We start from the raw sequence: 19,296 nt of genomic DNA, 5'->3' as shown, positions 1-19,296 counted from the left end.
TTGGTTCAATCCTTCTAGCACCCTTAAATGCTTTGCATGTAGCTGCCAAATCTGAGAGCCATAATGAAGTGCTTCGAGGCCACTGCCTGGTAGATATGTAACTATTTATCTATCACGTAATTGCAGAAGTTTGTGCCCTCTGAGTCCACCCAACTCTAATGGGTACATGGCATTAGTTGAGGAAAAGTAAAGGCGGTTGGTCATTGTGCTGGCTACATGATACCCTCGTTAACTGTAGGCCACAGAATCAGATGACCTTTACATCATCTGCCCTATAGACCACAAGGTCTGAAAGGGGAACTTTACTTACTTACTTAATTGCAGAAGTGTTGTACATAAAAACATTCCATACTCAAGTTTAACTGCCATTAGTTAGAATCAATATCTTAAATAGAATAAGGTGTAATTTTTAACATTAAGCCACAGAAATGTGACCCTACAATGACTATGCTACGAGTAGTAGTTGTTATTTATAATTATAGCAATCAATTTTTTTGTTAAAGGCCCCTAGCACTATTAGATCTTAAAATTAGCTTAGTGATATTGTAATATGTGATTTATATTAGCTGATATTTTATTGCTTTCATGGATTAACAAGAATTAGTTCTGTTACTTTTCATAACATTTGTCATTACACCACAACTGATGCCTTACTGAACAAAATGTTCTAATGAGTGAAAATAAAGTTATTTATTTTCTAATCTTGTTTTCAAGTTTCATCAATTTTTCTTTTACTTGGCAGAATTTACAACAGAGTAAGAAGCATCACACAAATTTTATTGGGATATATAAATAGGGTCATCAAGTGGCTTCTATACTTTAAATACCAAACTACACCTTTTAGTTCTCTAGTTCTGACTCAGTGTCATGTTGATCTGGTTGCTCTGTTCATCACATTTGACTTATAGCTCAAGATTTGAAATAATTGAAAAAAAAAAAAAAGCTCAACATTTCTTTAACTTTGTTCAAAATTTAGATTAGACCAATGGAAATAATTATTTAATTTCAAGTAAACTTTAAATGTATAAAATATTAATAAGGAGAGATAATATAGACCTAAAGGCTGTGGAATATGCTAAATTTGAAGTAAGTGGGAACTGGGAATAAAGGGAAACTGAGCATGATGTATATTCTACAAACGTACTTTTCTTGTTAGTGAAAGTAAACATGAGGATATAACATGTTATATGTTTGAGATTGGTATTTTCACTCCAAAGAATTTGAAGGAAGGTGCCATTCTATCAAGTAAGTGATAAATGCATTATAACTAAGAAAGAAGATAGCGAATAGAGTAGGAGCAAGTACACAGCCCTGCTTTACGCCATTTTCTATTGGAAAGTGATCAGAAAGGGCACCTCTGTGTCACACTGGCTTTCAGATAAGACCTAGTCCACTAAAGAGTGGGTAAGTCGGTCGAGCAACACTCGAGCAAAGATCTTTCCTGCTACTCACAGAAGTGTGATGCCTCGATAGTTTTAAGGTTTGAGCAGATAGACTTGTCACCCTTTTTGTATAGGGATATGATTACGGAGTCTCGAAGTTCAGGTAGGACCACGCACTTCTCCCAGCGTAGAGCGAACAAGTCTGTTAGCCTCTCGGTTAGGGCGACATTTTAAATATTTCAGCGTCCATCAGAGCCAGGTGCCTTTTTTTTTTTTTTTTTTTTAGTTTAGATATTGCTGTCTCAATTTCCTCAGATGTCGGTAGGTCGTCGAGCTCCTCTCTCATAGTTTTCTGGGGGACATTTGCAAGCGATTCCTTCGATAATGATGGGTCCATTGAGGCAGCGATTGCACGAAGGCATCTATATCCGGCTTCGTTCTACCGGCAATGTGTTCAATCTTCGACATCTACTATTCCATACAAAAACAAAGGAGATGGTCATAACGGAGCTTCTCTATGCCGATGATTGCGCCCTGCTAGCTCACAATAAACATGACCTCCAGAACGCGGTAAACGAATTTACATACGCTGCCGCCTAACCCTAACCTCGGGAAAACAGAATTCATGTTCCAGAAGTCGCCCAATAAAACATACTCAGCCCCAAGGATCGCCGTAAACGGACAGCCCCTTAATGTGGTAGACCACTTCACATATCTAGGTAGTATAGTGTCAAATGACGCCTCACTTTCAAGGGAAGTTGAGAACCGTCTCGCCAAGACCAGTAGCGCTTTTGGACGCCTTCAGGCGAGAGTTTGGTGGAACAGATCGCTCCGCCTGCCTACAAAAATTAGTGTCTACCAGTTGGTGGTTCTCTCAACCCTTCTGTATGGCTCTGAGACATGGACACTATATAAGAAACATCTAAGACTTCTTGAGCGCTTCCACCAAAGATGCTTGAGCTCCATCATGGATATACGACGGCAAGACCGCACTACAAACAGCAATGTCCTTGCGAACGCCGGTATGGACAGTATAGAGGGACTTTTTTTGGTGCGACAGTTGCGCTGGGTAGGGCACGTATCCCGTGGGAAGCGTGGTTGAGAGGCTTGGCTTGGCTACCTAGAAGGGGGATCGAGGTTCGACACCCGACTCGGGCAGAGTTGTGTTTACTGAGCGCCTAAAGGCAGCATGGAAAACCAACTCCTAGATACCCCCTCCTCCCACTGGTCCACAAATGAGATTGGACCAAACGCGCTCTGAGCATGTTATAAGCATGAAAGTAGCGCTATATAAAAGCTATAATAATGAGAGACGAACGTATGCCAAAGGCAGTCTTTTTTTTTTTTTTTTTGGTGAACTAAAAGGTGATCGACGTAACAGAAGCGCCCCACGGAAACAAGTCAAAGACCAGCTTAGGCGTCAACTTTCTTTGGCTGACATAGAAGAGAGTACCTGGTTGCATGCGGCCTCAGAACAAGACAGCTGGAGGTAACTCACGAAGGCCGCGAGATACACATTTGAGACCAAATGAAAATCTGCTCCCTAGGGGGCCTAGGACAAACGCAGACGGCGAAAAGAAAATCTAAATCGACCACCTGCGGACAATGGTTATGCTTATCCTGGATGTGGCAAAATAAGTAGGTCACAGCTGGGACTGCGCAGCCTCACGAAATACTGCATTCCTGTATTATATAATTATATAAAATAAGATATAATCTTCGGACTCAAAGACTAGTCTTATTATTATAACAAAGAAAATAACGTGGAGGTCATTGATCTGATATAGCATGTTCAGTTAGTATAGACATATAGATATAAGTACTGTCATAGACTATATATAATCTATGGTACTGTCAGTAAAAAATACTTTTAAATGTTTCGTATAATCTTTTTTTTTCATTTCAAACATGGGTATTCGTTTCGGATCAACATCAGAGAGAAAAAAAAAGGGGGTTATTTGACACGGTTTTCGTCTGGGTAGTAATGAGCTCTTCTGTTAAACAAAATAAGATTTTTTCGTTGTTACAATTTTTACATGATTTTTAATTAGATGGGCCTTAGCCGGCTTAGCCTTAGGCATAACTAAGTAAAGTAAGTACCTAGCTAGCTGATTAGTTTTACCGCTGATTCTATTTTGGCTAAGATCTAAATCTAGACTGACATCTAGATCTATCTAGGATAAGAATCTATTATTATTCTTTATTTTTATTCTTATTATCTAGAACTAGAATCTTAGATGACTGGTTCAGTGGTTGCCGCATCTAGATCTAGAAACCATGATCATTCATGATTATGATACTTACTAATACTAGTAATACTTATTATCTTATACTTATATATATACTAGTAATAGTAATAGTAATACTATGCCATACTATGAGTATGAGTTATGAGTAAGTATGGATTAGTCTAGTAGTAAGTAGTAGCAGTCTAGATCGTCTGACTCAAGATCTATTGCTAAGGCGTCTAAGTCTAAATTAATGTAGATTCTAGTAGTACTACTTACTACTACAGTAGTAGTAGTAGATACTAGATCGATCTATCGACTATTCTAAAAATAAAAAAAGAGTCAAAAGACTAAATCAATCAGCAATCTAGTCTAGATCTAATGATCTATAGTATTAGGAAGTATACTTTATATACTATTTACTATACTTAACTCAGTCAGTTAATTAATACTTGACTAAAGTAGAGTCTACTTAAAACTTAGTCTTAGTACTAAATAGTACTTATAATAGTTATATAAGATAATAAGTTACTAGTCTAGTTAGACTCTAGTTATTAGGACCAGTGACAGTGTCCCAGTCACGCCCAGGCCAGTGACAGTGCGTTTTGTGACACTAGGCGTGACTAGAGCAGGGGTTTAGACTTAGTGACAGTGCAGTGAGCGACTGACACCGAGTGAGTGCTTTTTGAAGTTTTTGTGTATAGATCTAGATATGATATAAATTAACTAATAACTTAATAAGTCTCTATCTAATTTAGTAATTATATATCAAAGTATTAGTTTACATGACTAGATATGCACAATCATGTGGTAAAACTTCCCATCGAAGGACCCTTTTGAAGAATGTTATGCAAGTGGCAGTGCCACGCTGTCTATTGCTTCAGTAATTAGGTCACAAGTTTACCGGCTTGACGGTGTCAGTAGTATCTCCCTCTAAAGCAAAAAAAAAATTAAATATTAAGATCAAGGCGTCAATGCCAGGAAGTGTCTTTTTAGATATATATATATATGATATATATTATATAGTATACATGCTTTTGGCCTAGAGATCTAATTTTGAAGTCTTGATATTGTTATAACTGTGGAGGCAATGCAGATAGGGGAATTGTGTGTGTGTACTCAGCTGACACAGATAACAGTGGCGAGTGCTTGGCAACCATTCAGCATAGATTTGTGTTGTAAACAGTACTGAGGCCAGTCACATAGGATGGGTTATGTGACATCCAGAAAGGACAAGTGAAGCTCTATCGGTTTTGAGAAGGCTTTCAGGGAACCTATGTAAAGAGAGAAGGTGACAGTCAAAATGGTTTGGTTTGGATTCAAAGTGAGGACACTTCACAAGTACGAGACAAAGTCAAGTTCAGTACAGTGAGTCCAGTGTGAAGGTGGTACAGAACAGTTGAATCCAGTTCGAGCCTGGGATGAGGTGGAGAGGCCAGTAGAGTTTGGTACATCAGTATGGTTATCTACTTTGAAGCATTTGTACATTCATTGTTACATGTTGTCAGTGGTACAGTATTGGCTGTGATTTATTAGTCATTGGTTACTTTACACATTATTTGGAGCCATGACTTCTCAAGCTCTTTGAGTTCTCAATGATGCATTGTGCAGAGTATTTATTTGTGTCTAAATATAGACAGATGTTACAATATTTAAATCTAGTAGTGCTTATTGAACTTTAGATAGAGTAGTTTATTTATTCCGGACATTACATGAATTTGGACAACTTGAAGTGTTGTTGATTTTACCTCATTTTGACGCGATTTATTTGCAAAAGTGAGGGTTTGTGCACTGTGCATGTCCATTTTCAATCAATTCTATGTCACTTTCGTTCGTTTTCAATATTTTCCAGACAGTATACATCATTTTTAAAGTTGCATGGTAAGCCATTTTTATTTCTGTCACCTGGATAAACTTAGCTAGCTTCCGGATGAAAAGTTTTTTTTTTGGTTCCTGTTAAATGTTGTGCACTTTCAAAATTGATAATTACGTTCATTTATAGACAGAGCATCACTTGTCACATTGACTGTGCTTCATTTATAGACAGAGCATCACTTGTTACATTGACTGTGCTTCATTTATAGGCAGAGCATCAGTTGTTACATTGACTGTGCTTCATTTATAGACAGAGCATCAGTTGTTACATTGACTGTGCTTCATTTATAGACAGAGCATCACTTGTTACATTGACTGTGCTTCTTTTATAGACAGAGCATCACTTGTTACATTGACTGTGCTTCATTTATAGACAGAGCATCACTTGTTACATTGACTGTGCTTCAAAGATGTGTCATTACAATCTTAAAGGGGTGTTGCGATTCAGATTTTAAAAAGCGATGGATAATTTATTTCGGACAACTCTCCAAGAATAAAAATGACCAAAAAAAAAAGCCAAAATTATTTTATTTTTTTTATGCTTCTATGGACCAGACCTAGTCTATTTTCTTTTGATAGTCTATGAGATTTTTCTATTTACTAAATAATTTTTTTTCCTATTTCTAATCTAGTCTTAGCCTATAATATTTTTTTCATTCTTCTTTGCTTTTTATTTTTTAAACAATTCTTTTTGATTATAGACTAGATCAATTAATTCTAGACTAGAGATTCTAAATTCAATTTTTTGATTTTAACTCCAGATTATTTTAAATAGAATTGAATTGAATAAATATTTATCAAATATAGTCTATTTATAAGATAATTTTATCCTTACAAAAGAATACCAACCAAAAATCTTTAAGAAGGTTTTCCAGAAGCACCGATTGAAATTTCTTCCAATGGCACCCATTTTTTACTCTCGCTCCATGATACCTTCATCCCATTAACTAGCCATCTCCCCAAACCCATTCTTCTGATTATTGATGGGCTGTACACCTCTCACACTTCCCTCATTGAAACATCCCAACTTTGTTTTGATTACCAAATCATTTTGAATTGTCCTCTTCCCCAAGCCTGATGCAGCCCCTTGATCAGGCATTTTTTGCTGCCATTAAGAATGCTTGGAAGGATGCATTAAGATAGCACGTGGCATCAACTGGTGATGGTGTGTCCTTAGAAACATTTGCTAAGGTTTTTAAGCCTACATGGGAAAAATGTGCTAAAATTGAGTTAGTCAAGCAAGGCTTTATGGCTGCAGGGATATACCCTTTCAGTCCAGAAACAGTTAAATCAAGGCTGGAAAGTTGGGTCCCAGTTTACTATACAGACCACAAACATTGTCATCTGCCTCACTGGCTGTGCAAACTCTTTCTTCCACCTCCTATGATGTCTCACCTCTTGCTTCCCCACTCCATGATGCCCTACCTATTTCTCCCACCTCCCACGATGTCTTAACTCTTGATTCTGCCTCCCATAGTCCTGCCATCACTCATGATGTCTCACCTTTTGCTTCCCCACTCCATGATGCCCTACCTATTTCTCCCACCTCCCACGATGTCTTAACTCTTGATTCTGCCTCCCATAGTCCTGCCATCACTCATGATGTCTCACCTCTTGCTTCCCCACTCCATGATGCCCTACCTATTTCTCCCACCTCCCACGATGTCTTAACTCTTGATTCTGCCTCCCACAGTCCTGCCATCACTCATGATGTCTCACCTTTTGCTTCCTTTTCCAATGATATTCTACATCTTCCTTCAACCTCCCATGATAAACCACCTCTTCCATCTGGCTCTTGTTCCTCAACTCTACCAGCAACATCACCTGATTCACCTTTACCTTCCACCTCATATGGAAGTTTTTTTTCAATATTGGCTAATCTCCTAACACAGAGTTTTCCAAACCTCATGACAAAATTATATTTGAAAAATTTAGTGAACTTTCCTTCTCTGAGGACATTTGAGTAGGGAATGAAGATTGTCTTTAGGTTCTATGTAAACAAATGAAAGATTGTCCTGCTGGTTGCCTTACAAGAAACAAAGGCACTCTTTAGGTTCTATGTAAACAAATGAAAGATTGTCCTGCTGGTTGCCTTACAAGAAACAAAGGCACTCTTTAGGTTCTATGTAAACAAATGAAAGATTGTCCTGCTGGTTGCCTTAGTGTGCCTTACAAGAAACAAAAAGCACTCTTTAGGTTCTATGTAAACAAATGAAAGATTGTCCTGCTGGTTGCCTTACAAGAAACAAAGGCACTCTTTAGGTTCTATGTGAACAATGCGATCAGTGGTGGCACACTTGTTGCACAACAGTCCCTCAGAATGCAGAAGGATTAGAAAAATTCAACCTTCTGTGTTCCGCCTGTTGCCCCGATCAATATCGTTAGTTCACATTAAACTTTTTAAAAAAATGTTATCATACATATTTATTTAACTCTTTACATTTCTATATTAAATACTTTCATTATTTCATGCTATATTATAGCATTCATAATTATTGTTATTGTGATATTATTGTTAAAAAGTTAAAGATGGTCACTTTAATTTTATTTTTATTTATTTTCACCAATTGTGAATAATATTGAAATTGTAAATATATAAATTTGAATACAGCTGTATATAAATCTTTCTAAGCCTGTAAAAAAATCTTTGTTTTTTTTTTTTCTTTAATTTTTTTTTTTTTTTACTTTTTGGTGAAAGTAAATAATATTAATAATATGTTCATGCTCAGAAACCACAAAACAAAAAAATAAAACCTAATTTAAAATTATATATTAATAAGAGTAGTGAAAAATTAATACACACAACATAAAATAAAAAGTCCAAATTAAAGTAAAGCTCTCAATAAAACATGCAAACATAAAATAAACTACAAATTAATATAGGCTACAATCTTCATCATTTAACTCTATTCAGTCATACAATATAAACTGATTTTAGTATGACAAAACTACTTTGAAATTAAAAATAAATCTATATTGTCTTATGGGAAATGCATGGGGTATCTTAGAATTTAGTTAATATTAATATAAAATTAAAATCTGAGTTTATTGAAGCCTGAAATAAATTATGGTGTCCGAAATCAAATAAACTGTGACAAATCTGTCTGAATTAAATAATGACACATGGTCTCTTTGACCTTAAATATAATAAAAAATATAGGATAGGGGTACAAAAATAAGTAGACAACCTTTTCTTCTTAAATTAAAGAACATTTTGGTACTTCATTTTCGTTTCTATGTCAAACAATTATCAAATAATGCGCTGTCAAAGTCAAACTTTGAAATTTTGGCCTCTGGTGTCCAAAAAGCATAAACTATTCTAATAATTTTTAACGTTTACTCCAATTTTTGGCTGAGTCTTACTCTGCAAGTGACTGGTCTAAAATGTTTTTGTTATGAAATGGCTGTTATTTATTAACGTTTTGTTTTCTCTACCTACAGATCTTTAAATCAGCTTGTTGACTTTAAAATCATTCTGTATAAATAAATATAGAAATACTGTAAAATGTTTGACATTATTGTTCTAACAGAAGGTTACACCCAGCTGGACTCAAAAGGTATAGACTTTATTTTTTTTCTTTGTTTTCTTGAAATCATTTTTTTTTATTCAAGAATACTTAAGGACTTAATGGTATTAATCATTTATAACTTTTAACCCATTGACATTTTTTTAATGTTTAAATATTACTGAAACCCTTGGATTTAAAGGTTCTGTTTTTTTGTTTTTTAAAACCTATTCTGTATTTGCCAATAGATGGTAAAACTTTTAATTTAGAGACCATGGCTTCTCAGCTCAATAAGTTGTCAGTTATCTATCCATACATATTCTGACATACTATTGGGACCTACATGCACTCTCTCTCTCTCTCTGTCCTAGTTGATCTAGATCTAACTGCAAGATCTGTGATATAATGACTTCAATGATTTATTCTGGGTTTGATTTGACCCCCCCCCTCTTTCCCTTTTACCCCCCCCCCCCAAATCATCACATAAGCTATTGTAATTAAGCTAGATGTCAAATAATTATAATTGCATACAAATGGTGTTATTATTGATAATTAGTGCTATTGTATTCTATAATCTACTTTTAAAAGGCTTCATCATAAATAAAGTTCATAATTTGATTCAGTTTGAAAAGATGTGGTAACACATATTTTTTTTTTTATACTAGAGCAACATTTAAAAAAACAACAACCAATGAATAAGAAAATATTCATTCCTTTGATTTATAAAATTTTAGACCAATTTATTCTCCTACTTTAATATTATGAAATTTGCTGTATAATACATATTTTTTTTTTTTCAAAATCTACAATGATGTTAATATATCGTTTACTTTGAAGGAACTGTTAGATCATGTAGCACTGTCACACTTACTAAAAGGTCCCCACCGCAACATTATTGTTAATACCGGGAACCCTTGGGGAAAGGGACTTACTTCTCAAAGGTAAACTTTAATTTTACTTTCATTTTTTATTTTCCCTTTTTTAGGATATATTTACCTCTAGATGATCTGCACATCTTTGTGAATAGATTTGTGTCCGAACCTTATATAGGCCAGACTAGATTTGTATCCGAACTTTATATAGGCCAGACTAGATTTGTATCCGAACTTCTTTGGTCACCTACTGAATACATGTAGGATTGCTTAGATCCAATATTTTCCATCTAAATAGCTTTGTATTGCTAATTGTCTATAAATCTGTCTTTCATCCAGTAAAATCTTTTTTTATATAATACTGATACTTGGACTCATGCATTTCTTAACATTTTTACAGATGTTTAGTTTTTCATTTTGGCTAATTCAGACAGATATTTTATGTCTTTTTGAACTATTTCTCAGAAAGAAAGGCACTTAAAGTATTAGACCATAATTGGAAAAAATGATTAACATGCTTTAATCTTTCACCAGTTCCTGTTTCGAACCTTGCAATCTATTGTGCAGATGATTATGTGGCCAGCACAATGACCAACTGCCTTTACTTTTCCCAACTAAGTTAGGTACCCTACCTATTTCTTCTTGGTACTGTGGGTCACACTAGAATTCTTGCTTAGCCTTTAAGATCAGTTTTCATCTCCAAACCAAGTATTTCTCAAATATTTGCTGGTTGAAAACAATAAGAATTTCATTTGTGCCGCCTTAAGTTGGCTGGAGAAATTTTTAGCGCTGTAGGCTTTTACAATGAAGGCTTTTAGAATGTAATGAAAAAGAAGACATATTATTATAAAACAATATTCTGATTTTATTTATCATAAATATTTACAATATGTATAGAATCCAAATTTATGTATGGGTATTAAATGTTCATTGACTCGCTGTTTTTCTTCCACCCCCCTTTCACATTTTTTTCAAATTGTCACTCCCCACAGTTTGAGAAATACTGTCCTAGCCAAAACCTCTTGCAGGGATAGAAGCAGTCTGGTTCTAACTTTGGACCATAGTGGTGACATTCTAAAACACATACCAAAATAACTAGGCAGCCATCTCTTCTGTTTCCTAGTTGCTTGCATCCCTCTCTGCACTCAGAATGACAGTCACAGAGTCAGTTCTGTCCACTCCTTGCTTGATTCTTTCCCCCTTTATAATTCACCAGATGAAGGACAAATGATGTTGTAACATGACCATACATTGTTTATGGTTTTATCAGTAGTCAATAGGGCACCATGATAAGGAATCAACTTTAAAACACTTGTCACAGTACAAATAATGTTGTTGTTTTTTTAACTAAAACAGATGTTTAGACACAATTTATATTTGTCTTCATATTGTTACTACTTTGAAACATTTAAATACTGTACTCTTCCCTTTGAGGCCACATACTTTTTTTTCTTTAAGGTCAAGTGCATTTGTCTTTGAGGCCAAGTACCCTTTTCTTTTTAGGCCAAGTACTCTTTAGTTTAAGACAAGTACTCTTCTCTTTGAGGCCAAGCCATTCATGAGACAATTCCAGTACATCATTTTCTTGCGACTAGTCATCTGGCCTGCATTTTGACAACCTAAAATAACTTTCTCCAACATAATTCACATACATAAGATCTGACTTACATAAAATAAGAGTTAAGATCTTTTTTTACTATTTAGAATCTGTGTATGCTCTGCAGCTTTGAGTGACCAGGGTTTGAAACCTGAAGACATCCACTATGTTATTTGCTTAAAAGGACACATAAAACAGATTGGCAACCTCAACCTCTTCTCTGGAGCTGTCCATTGTGTAGGCTATGATATTTGTCAACATGATCAGTGTCAGGTTTAGGATTTATTTGCGTTTTTAACTACCTGTATACTGTTAAGGTCCCGGGGTTCAACCTGACAAGAACATCACTCACACACAGTCGTACATACAGTAAACAACTAGGTGAATAGTTTAAATAACAACAAAAATAAATGAATTTAATTGTATGAAACATATATGTGTATGTACAATGAGGATGACAAATAGACAGTATATATATTAGATATATATATATATATATATATATATATATATATATATATATATATATATATATATATATATATATATATATATAATAGGTATATATAAAGATATTATACAATAATTAATTTAAGCACCTTTGCTACGGCTATTAACTTGTCACCCTGGCTTTATGGTCCACCAGACTCTGACCGACTGGCGTCACAACACTGCCAACCTCGGTAATAGTAAAGTTTGACAATGACAATGAAAAAAACTGCAATATGTATTTCTGAGACGGCAAGCGACGCCCACAACTCCAACACTGGCACCCTATAAACGAAATAAACACAATACTCTCAACTTCTACACTAAAAATAGAAATAGTGACAACCTCATACAACATACAATAATAGATATCTCAAACGAATAACTCACCCTAAACAGGGGTCCCAAGAATCCAACTGAATAATAAGTCTGAGAAACTGGTACAGACAAATAACGTTTTACGGGCCAACACACCGTCCGTTACAATCAAACTCAGAGGGTGAACTGCCTCATGACAAAGAATGACCGATAGATGTCACCGGACTTTGTGACGTAGCAAAACAATTCAAAACAAAAAAAATACAAGACACTCTCGCCCCGTACACGTACTACCAGTAGAGGAAATAAAAAACACAGAGTTAGGAGAAAGAAGTAGACACTTGTCTATACTACGCGACAATCAGTACTTACTGCATGAGTTGAAAGAGGTATCTACAGACTAATATTTTTTGTTTTTAGTGTTTTGTGCAGGCACAGTTTAAATTCTTTGTATTGCTCCCCTATGATTGTAGTAGTTGCATAGATAAAGATTTTGTAGACATAATAATGCAACTAGCGAAGCTTCCCTTTGCTATCTTAATATCCATATAGCTGGTGAAGTAAAAGTTCATCAGTCGCTGGGCCATTTGAAGAGCTCTTTGTCAAACTCAGAGATTATTCTAATCAGGTCTTAAATGTAACTTTTCTATGGAAAGATTGGACAGACATCTTAATGTAGACAGAAAATGTGATTGTTCTACAAATTTATTCTTAAACACTCAAACATTCATAAATGTTCTCAAATCTTAAGGCAGTTCTCAAACAGAATCAAACTATCCAACTCATCACATTCCATTTAAATTCCTCTTCTGCTATACCATGGCATTATGATGTAGCCTGATTTAGACATTAGTTATTTTTGTGTAAAACAAGATAAGAAATAGAAAACTTCATTGTTACACTGACTGTTTAAATATAGCTAAGTAATTTTTCCCTATTTCCTTCATTTGTTAGTAAATAAAGCAATTGGCTTGTTTTATCAACTACTTTTCATTTGTCATTAATAATTGCATACAATGTTTCATTTCTTTAAATATCTTTGCCTGCTGAACTACATAGAGTGTCATCATTATCCTTTCCTTTAAGTTCGGGGGCAACACAGAGTATGATGAATTTATATGTCAGATCCTTTCTATGTGCTAATTTCTTAGTATAAAAAAAAATAGAACTTAGTATAAAAAATCAGAACAAATTAATTTCTTAATAAATAAAAATACAAATCATTTTGTTTGCATAAAAACATCATTTCAATCTTGAAATAGCTTGAAGAAGCCATCAGTTAAGTGAATATCTCATGTTTACTTTTTTACAAATATCTTTCTGAGTCCTACCCTGCGTCACTGCACATTATGGATAAACTTTTCTTTATTTATTCTTGATACTGCAGGTCTTATTTGTTCTTCCTGCAGGGGATGCCCTTCAACATAGATGAGGATGTAGAAATAGGGCCAACACCTGGTCATACAGGAAATGATGTGTCGGTGGTGGTGAAGAAGGCTAATCTTGGAGTATTAGCAGGGGTTGGTTAGTTGTTTTTTTGTTGTTGTTGTTAGGGGCTGTAAGAAAAGTACAACCTTCTGCTTGACACAGAAAATCATGTTGAAGGATTGTACTATCCAGCTTTAAAAAGTATGGTTAAAGTTCCCTTTCCAACCTTGCAATCAAAACGCAAGATGATGTAAAGGTCATATGTTTCTGTGGCCCCCTGGTTCAGAAGCCAAGGGCTTTACTGTTCAGCCATTGGGCCTCGTGCTTATTTTCAAACTGATGTTTAATGTTTTTTCAATTTTGTGTTTCACAGGGGATTTATTTTATTGTGAAGGTGATCTTTTCTCCCCCTCCCTTTGGCTAAAAAAAAAGTGAGCGACCAAATCTCCAGGTGCAATCAAGATATACCATATTGGAGATGACTGACTTTATCATACCAGGACACGTTTAAGGTGCATTTAAGTTGTTTTGTCCTTCCCTTTGGCATGAGTCTGTCTTATATGTTTACAGCATTGTCATTTTCCTCTTAAATGATGTGCATTCTTGAAAAGTTTATGTTTGATTTTAGTAGTATTTAAGTTGATTTAAAAAAAAAAGTTGGATATAAAACCATTTTTTAGATTGATAAGTGTATTGCCAGGCCTAAGGCATTATCTGTTGAGATTATGTGAGACTCCATGACCTGGTACATTACAGTTTGACCACTCACAATTGTGATTTGTTTTTAATCCAAAATGTAATATCTGCAACTTATAGAATGTATAAAAAAGTAGCCATTGGACAAATGTTCAAACTGAAATGTGCTTGTAAATAATAATAATATGGGATTAATACATAATATTAAAACATTAAGTCTGATTTGAACTGATCAGATTTTTAAAGACTGAATTAAGAGACAAAATAAACTAGTGCAAAATTTATTTTTTTTTATTCTGAAATTTTTTCCTTCTTTCAGGTCCCAAAAGGCTATAAAAGTCAGAGGATCTTGGACGAACATGAGGAACACATCAGCTCTCCACAGATGACAACATCCACTTCAGAATGTATTATTATTGAAACTAATTAATTGTTTTTTTGTTGTTTTTTTTTGGACAAGTTCTAGATTTCTAGATTATGAAACAAGCAAATAACTATGCATACAACATATCTTTTTTTTTTAAATATTAAAATTGATATTTCTTGATTTCAGAATCATGAATGTAGTTGTATTTTAATCCAGAATGCTTTACTAAGCCACCTCTTAACATCTTTATGTTTCCTATAGTGGATGAAAAATTATACTGAACGAAAGGAACTGCTGAAATAGATGAAGGAAACAGAGGCGATGGAAACGAGGTAATCCTTTTTTTTTTCCCATTTACAAATATATTCTGTTATCAGATGTAAGGCTTGCTTGCACCGGATAGTACTTTTTTATATTTGGCCGGAGCTGAATATTGCAGAATAGTAAAATATGATATTCGTCCGAATCTGGATACCTACATGTCTTGTAAATACCTTGTGTTGATGAAAATTTTGCAAAACTGTTAAATAACATACCTATATTTTTTTTTCCTTGTATATACCATATTGTTTTAAACTCTTGTTACTGGTTAGGGTTAGGGCCCTAACCCAACCCTGCCTAATTAACTAATCTGTGTAGCATGAGTGTCTGTGTATGTGCAACCAACTGTAGAGGGTGTGTGTGGGAGGGTCAATGAAAATATGTAACTAGTTACTAAAGTAAATTTTTCAAAAGTAAAATCTGGCTTGTATAGTGGGTAGATGTATGTATTCATGAATTTCAGACCAAAAGCTGATCATCAGACTTTAAATTTAAAGTCCAAAGACCGCTTCTGGTTCTGGTTTCAAGGGATTTATACTGATAATAGCTGTTAGTTAATAGTTGGAATCTGAAGCGTTAGTTGGAATCTGAAGCGTTGTAGATCAATATTTATTGTTTTAGATTAATCCATTTGATGTAAATGATATTAGGTTAACAGCGGGAGCATCAATAATACCTATTTATAGCTTGAACCTTAGATGGTGCCGAAACATAGTTTTAATTGTAGTCTTTAGGCCTATTATTGAGATCTGTTTAGATCTACAGTTGTATAGGTCTAAGAGCTTTAGGAAAACCAAATATAGAAGAAAAAAAAACTCCACACCCTCCCTACCAAAAAAACCCATAAATAGACTGTATGTTTGACTGATTGTAACAACCTGGTCAGATAGATGTAGTGGGCTTACACATATAGTCCTAGTGTAGTTTGTATTGTTGATGGTGTTGACCATCACACGTTTTTTTACCTTGGGCATATGCAACAGTGTTGAGTGGTCGTCAGGCAAAAGGATTGGCCTGGTCAATCAAGCATGTAGACTTAGTATACTCGCACACTAATTACAGGGGTTAAGTGTTTCTTAACACTCCAGTATATGTTTGTTATTTCTTTGCTAGATTTTATTGCGTGCCGTAGATCAATTTCTTTTATGTGATTTTAAACTTTACTGTAAGCTTTTCCATTATAAAATAAGTCAATAGAATTAAACAATGAAATGAACTTTCTTCATATGCACATCTTTGTTTTATTTTATTGTGCAAAGAACCTATGCCTATGTAAAAAAACACATCTTCCTTAATTATTTCTGATTTTATTGTGGTTTCTGTAACTGTAACAAAATGGCACGGTAATAAGCCTATAGGTGTTAGGAAAATTAGATCAACCGTAATATTTATTTACAGTGTAGTATGCTTCCTTAGCACATTGTGTTTTTCCATTCTGGCTTAAAAATGTTCAATCTCTATCAGTAAATTGAGTGAAATAAAATAGGCCTGGTCATGTCTTTTACGCCAATATACACAAATCTGAGACTTGTACTTTTTCTACAAAATAATTAGTTACTGGATAACTGGGCTATGCTTTGAGTTTGTTCTGTGTAGCAAAAGGTCACTCATTTAGTTATTCCAGCTAACTGAGATTTATATCCAAGTAACTAGGCACACAGGAAGAGGTGTGGCCACTAGTACAGTCACATGATTGAGATTTTTCTACAAATAAGCAAACTTATTGTCCAGTTACCCGTGTAGAGGTGTGGCTCCCTAATTAAGATTTACTACCAAGTAAACAAACTCAGTTCCCCCATATGCCCCTTTCCATCGTATCTGACTTGTGGTCACCTGTCAATCATTGAACTCAATGTGATGGACTAAAATAAAAGGGAGTGGGAGTTTTTCATCTCTACCCCTGAAAATATACCTGGTTACCCGTATAGAGGTGTGGCTTGAAGTCCACCCCCCTACTAATGATTTACTACCAAGTAAACAAACTCTCTCGTAAGGTGTGACCTCTAGAGAGTGTCAATATGCTGGCATTAAACCTACATCCATCGTATTTGAATTGTTGTCACCTATCAATAGACTCAATGTGATGGACTAAACAAATAAAGAGAGGGGTGGGAGTTGTTCATTTCTACATCTGGAGATATACCCGCACAGCATGACGTAGTCAAGGGATATAACATCTTAACATGTTAACTAACCCCCTCAAAGGTCAAGACAAAATGAAATTGCATATCATTTGTTGCTCTATATGTAAAACACATATGTAATGTACAGTTTCATTTTTATTTATATTAACACACCTTGTCTTTATAATATTTGATGTTTGGTACATATTCATGTAGGCTCTATTTTTAAGCACATTATTATGTTTTAATATTAACATTAATACATTCTATAACAGACATTGATGGAAGGAGGTCCACTTTGCGCATATTAAATAGGTGTACTTTTTACTATTCGGCCAACTACCTGGCAGTGATATTCGACCGGAGCCAAATATGGCAGAATGGGGAAAAAAGGCCAAATATTTGACAGAAGCCGGAGCGACTATCCGGTGCACCCCTATAGGCTATCTATTACATTGCTATGAATTCAAGAAGAGGTTCTTTTACTTTTGAAAGGTGAAAGGCTTTGTAATAGACTATAACAACAAGAGTCTCAATTAACACATTGAATTTTTTTAGTCTTCCATTCGTCTCCTTTACTCCAGCATCTTGTTATGAGTCTGACCCACTTTTACACACAGTCCTGACTTACACACTTTCTTTGCTGTTCACTCAACCATTTACAATGAAGATCAACTGGTCATTTCTTACACAGGCACACACACTGCACTACCAGCCACTCAAAACACATTCACTTACTATCACAGGTTTTTCTATGACCTTTCGCTTGTAGGCCTTCATTCAATTCTTTTTCTTGATTTTTCTATTGATTTTCATGTGAGCGAAGAGCTTTACCCTCTTTTAATACTCAAGGTAGCTTACACATATGATGTGCTAAATTATAGAATGTAATTCTTATATTAAGGACTGCATCTTAATTTCTAGGCACCTCTTCTCTTTGTCTTGTATAGATAAGTCTAATCAGAGGTAAGACTATAATAAGGAAATAACACAGGTGTAAGGCCAAAAATATTAAGGCAGTTAATGCTGATGAACAATGTCGAACAAGAAGTTTAATACGTAATGAAGATAACTGTTGAATGTTGTATTATCTAAACATCTACTACTTCAGAAACTAAAGCCGACCTGACTCAAGAGCTGCAAAAAAAGTCTTCTATTAACCTTTTGCTCTACTTCCTAAATCTAGTCCTGGATAAAACACATATGAACTGAGTAAAAGTATATCTAGATTTATCCTTGACTATCAGATGTGTTATTTGTTTGCTAGACAACTCAACCTTATTATACACAAGGAAAAACACCTGGCAGTCTTTTCATCATTTAAAGCAAATAATCGACTAGACTAGAATCACTAGACCTATCTGACAATACAACACACATTTATGGTCTACTGTCCAACATTTAGTGTTCTAGCCTGTTTATTTTAGGGCAGAGAGGGAGGGGTGTAGATGAAAGTGTTACTTTTTTTTTTCTAGAGTTGATTACCCAGATGCTCTGAGCAGATAACTGTAAATGTGTAAGTCAAGAAATCTAGATCTCAGTACTGCAGACTATAGAATCTATTATATAGGCCAACGCTTCCGAACCATCTGTCAAATGTTTAACCATCTGTTTTAAGTTGAAACTATAAAAAAGATAAACATCTAAGTTCTCCTATTATTAACAAATTATAGTTTGGCACTAATTAATTAATTAAAACCACCAATTATTGTTCTAAAACACTTCAGCTTCCCACTATAAATTAACAAAAGTAAGCAGAGCATGAGATGTAAACACAACCATGTGATGTAAACATAACCACGTGACTCAGAAGAAATTTGGAACAACCCCATTTGCCATCACTGTTCTAGATCAACAAATATTAGATTATAATTTAATCTAAATTTTATACTAATTACTAAATCTAGTAAATTTTAGGATCTAATCATTATATCATTAATTTAGATCTAGTCATCTAGACTAGCGTCACGATTAAGCTAGATGTCTAGATCTGGAAAATCTACTCTAGATTTAGACTTTACATAGTGACAGAGTAGATGATACTAAAAATTGATAAAGATTTTTAGAATCTAGGTAAGATCTAAAACTATAAGA

At 34.7% G+C, this 19,296-nt stretch overlaps 2 long non-coding RNA genes across 2 annotated transcripts; both read left to right on the top strand.

The window, feature by feature from the left end:
* Nucleotides 1–8,926: 8,926 nt before the first annotated feature.
* On the top strand, nt 8,927–11,718 carry LOC129921750 (uncharacterized). The gene is made up of 3 exons (XR_008773714.1): nt 8,927–9,042; nt 9,829–9,932; nt 11,588–11,718. It is a non-coding gene; the product is annotated as an uncharacterized LOC129921750 (long non-coding RNA).
* Nucleotides 11,719–12,627: 909 nt separating this feature from the next.
* On the top strand, nt 12,628–14,193 carry LOC129921751 (uncharacterized). Its single transcript, XR_008773715.1, has 3 exons — nt 12,628–12,656; nt 13,677–13,791; nt 14,069–14,193. It is a non-coding gene; the product is annotated as an uncharacterized LOC129921751 (long non-coding RNA).
* The last annotated feature ends 5,103 nt before the right edge of the window (nt 14,194–19,296 follow it).

Source organism: Biomphalaria glabrata, chromosome 11 (assembly GCF_947242115.1).
Source record: "Biomphalaria glabrata chromosome 11, xgBioGlab47.1, whole genome shotgun sequence".
Classification (NCBI taxonomy): Eukaryota; Metazoa; Mollusca; class Gastropoda; family Planorbidae; genus Biomphalaria; species Biomphalaria glabrata.
Note: the sequence above shows the minus strand (reverse complement) of the source record. Positions and strands in the feature narration are given on the sequence as shown.